The sequence below is a fragment of the Dasypus novemcinctus genome, chromosome 3, assembly GCF_030445035.2.
Source record: "Dasypus novemcinctus isolate mDasNov1 chromosome 3, mDasNov1.1.hap2, whole genome shotgun sequence".
In the NCBI taxonomy this organism is placed as follows: Eukaryota; Metazoa; Chordata; class Mammalia; order Cingulata; family Dasypodidae; genus Dasypus; species Dasypus novemcinctus.
Window position 1 is genome coordinate 52,409,793 of NC_080675.1, and position 4,172 is coordinate 52,413,964.

Below are 4,172 nucleotides of genomic sequence, written 5' to 3' on the forward strand. Positions count from 1 at the left end.
CTTTTGATAGGTGAGTTTAATCCGTTGACATTCAGTGTTATTACTATCAAGGAATTATTTGTGTTAGCCATATTTTGATTGGATTTGTGTTTGTCATATTTTGTTTGTATATTTTTTTTTGTCTTTTTTGTTGTTGTTGTTGGTCTTATACTCTCCTCCAACTTTGCCTTTCCTGTTTTTTCCTTTCTTCCTGCAGAACTCCCTTTAGAATTTCTTGAAGGGGAGGTTTCTTGTTGGTATACTCTTTCAGTTTCTGTTTGTCTGCGAATATTTTGAACTCTCCATCATGTTTGAATGCTAGTTTAGCTGGATAGAGTATTCTTGGTTGGAAATTTTTTTCCTTTAGTACCTTGACTATATCATACCACTGTCTTCTTGCCTCCATGGTTTCAGAAGAGAAATCAGCACTTAATCTAATTGAGTTTCCCTTGTATGTAATGGTTTTCTTTTCTCTTGCTGCTTTTAGGATTTTCTCTTTGTCTTGAGCATTGGATAATTTGACAAGTATATGTCTTGGGGTGGGCCTGTTGGGGTTTATGACTTGTGGAGTGTGCTGTGCTTCTTGGATATGTACATCTGTCTCTTTCAGTAGATTTGGGAAGTTTTCAGCCATTATTTCCTGCAACATGCCTTCTGACCCTTTTCCCTTCTCTTCACCTTCTGGAATGCCTATAATACGTATATTTGAGCGTTTTGCATTGTCATTCAGGTCCCTAAATCCTAATTGGATTTTTTCTATCTTCTTATTGACCCCTTCTACTATCTGTTTGATTTCTGATGTACTGTCTTCCACATCACTAATTCTCTGCTCTGTCTCTTCTAGTCTGCTGATATTTGCTGCAAGTGTATTTTTGATTTCTTGAACTGTGGTGTTCATTCCCATCATATCTGTTATGTTTTTGCGTATGTCTGCAATTTCCCCTCCAAGTGATGTCTTCATGTTGTTAACCTCTTTCATTACTGCATCAAATTTGTCGGTGATAAATGTTCTGAGATCTTTCATTGCTTGTGCCAAGTTTTGCTCCCCTTCGTGATTATTGGTTTGTTGATTGGATTCAGCCATGTTTTCCTGATTATTGGTTTGGTTTGTAGATTTTTGTTGCTTTCTGGTCATCTCTTTATTTTGACGAATTTAATCAGTTCCTTAGCTTCTTTTTCTGCTCTTGGAGGTTAATTAGTTGTTATTTTTGCATAGGTGTTATATCTTCTCTTTGTCACTTTTTTCTTCTTATTCTAGTTACTTGTTGTTGGTTAAGTTCACTTTAGAGGAAAGTATTAGTGTTGGGGAAAGGCAATTGTGTAAGCAAGGGAAAAGTGTAGAGTAGTATTGGTGATGTATGTTAACAAAGCAAGAATATGAGATCTGGGAGGATGGAGGTTAGATTCATGTAGATTGTATAGAGTTATAGCTGTAGGTAGAGTACCTGTTATGAAGTAGATGACTGAATATGGGAGGAATATGGTATGAACTACAAAGCTATTGTTTTCATGAGAGAGGGAAAAAGAAAAGAAAGGTAATAGTTTCAAGAGTGGATAACAGACAGAAAACAGAACAAAGGTATTAGAAATTAAGAGTTAGACACTTTGTGGATGAAAGAACGGGAGGTGGGGGGTGGAATATAGGAGAGACAGTAGATGATAGTGGATATCAAGATGCAGGGGAAGGGGGATAGTGTAGGTAGCCTAAATCAGTTCACACAGAAATGAGGCAGTGGAGGATGGGGAAACCCAGCAAATGTGAGGTGTTCCCTGTAGCACCTATTGTATACTTGAATTAAAGTAAAAATAAGTGGAAGATGAGGGACAAGAGGGAAAGAGGAAACCGAAAAAAAAAAAACTAATTATAATAAAGAAAAAAAGAAAGACAAGAAAAAAGGAAGAAAGAAAAAGAGGATGGGCAAACGGTGGGGAACGGATAGGGGGAAGAGAGATACAGGTATATACGTGTCACAATTGCAACACTATCTAAAACAACAACTTCCCCCCGCTTTGCCCTAAAACCCCCCGTCTGTCTGCCCAAATGGGTCTGCAAGCACCTCCCTTCCCACCAACCCCCAATAGGCCGCCCAGGGCCCACGAACTCCCCAGTACTGCAGATGCTCAAAAAAAAAAAAAAAAAAATTAAGTAAAATAAATTAAAAAAAAACAAAGAACAGAAACCCCTCCGCAGGCGCGGCTCCACCCGCCGCTGCCCGCCGCGGAGGCCTGGACCGGCTCTGCCCGGCTCCTTACGCCGCCGCGGCCTGGCCTGGCTCCGCCCGGCTCTACTCGCTACAGCGGCCCAGCTGGCTCCCGCGTCCACCTCCCGCCGCCGCGGCCTGGACCGGCCCCGCCCGGCTCCGTACGCCGCCGCGGCCTGACCCGGCTCCGCCTGGCTCCGCTCGCTACAGCGGCCCGGCCCGGCTCCGGCGTCCGCCTCTCGCCGCCACGTCCTGGACCGGCCCCGCCCGGCTCCGTACGCCGCTGCGGCCTGGCCTGGCTACGCCCGGCTCCGCTCGCTACAGCGGCCCAGGCCCAGCTCCGGCGTCCGCCGCCCGCCTCCGCGGCCTGAACCGGCCCCGCCCAGCTCCGCACGCCGCAGCGGCCCGGCCCGGCTACGCCCAGCTCCGCTCGCTACAGCGGCCCAGGCCCGGCTCCGGCGTCCGCCGCCCGCCGCAGCGGCCTGAACCAGCCCCACCCGGCTCCGCACACCGCTGCGGCCCGGCTCGGCCCGGCTCGGCCCGGCTCGGCCCGGCTCGGCCCCGCCCGGCCCCGCTCGCTGCAGGCGCAGCCCGGCCCGGCTCCGGAGTCCGCCGCTGCGGCCCGGCCTGGCTCAGCCCCACCGAGCGGGGCTAGATGCCTCGTCTCCGCCTACCCAAGGAGGGAATCCTCTACAGGTAGCTGGGATCTCCGTGTATATTTCACAGACGGATCCTCTCTGTTACCTTCCCTCCAAATCGATGTCCAGACACCTCCGGACCAGCAAAAATCCCAAAACAATCCGGTCCCAAAGAGTCTCCAACGCCGCCCAGCCGATTCCCTGCAGAAGACCCTAACAGGGATGTTCACTCAGCCGCCATCTTGCCCCCTCTCCCTCAATTATATACACTTATTTATGTTTGTTCTTGTATGAATGATAGACTTCAATAAAAGTATTTTAAATGAAAAAAATATTAGATAATCTAAAGATATACTGTCATTACACAGCAGTTTTTAAACAATGGGTTGTTGTGGTAAAGACCCAGGCTTTGTATCTGCTCCTGAGGAGCCTTGAAAAAGGACTGGAAAAACAAATATTGGTGTGCTGAACAGTCCTGATCTTCTGACTCCACAATAAGCAAAAAGCTTGATGTTAATTTCCTGTTCCCCTGCCTACTTTTCTCCTTGTGGCTCATGTTGATTTCACTGAGACTGCTACTACTCTATTATTTTTCCTGATTTTTTTCCACCTAATTCCTCACTGGCTGCCCACAGGCCTGGAGTTCACTTTATTTTGCAGCTGTAGAAGTACTTGCCAATTTATAGAAAAAAGCATCTGAACAAAAATAGTGAAATCAGGTGTAAAGACTAACTTTGACAAGAATATTATGAGTTTGACTTGGAAATGTTGAGTCTGAATGACTTCATCATGATGTTCACATGGAGATGCTCTGTCTTTTAGGAAAGCAGGTCTGGAATTTGGGACTACAATCAGGATTTGACCTGAATATTTGGTAATTATCCACAGAAGTGCCAATTGAAGATGTGAAACTTGATGGGGACAGAACCTTAAAAAATGTTTAAATTTAAGGAGCAAAAAGAGAAATCAGCCCTTATAAGGAAGGTGGGAATGGAAAGCAGGATTGTGTTTTATTATTAATGATGTTAAGTAGAAGGAATTTAAGAAAGATGTACACTGAGTAAAAACCAGTAGATTGGTTCCAAGAATGTGACCTTCAAGGCATCAGGTTCAACAGGGTAGTTTGGGGGGGATCTGACTGCAAGAAGCTAAGGACAAAGTGGGTGGGAAGGAAATGTTGAGGTAGGATAGAATAAGGACCTGAGAAAGTGGAGAAGAAAATCCCATATGCCAATTCTTAGAATACAAACATCCATACTGGAATGCAACTTGCAACATTTTCACACAGCAGAAAGAAGGAAAAACAGGAAGGGTCCCCACCACCACGTACTTTCATAAACTCTGCATGCAGTAA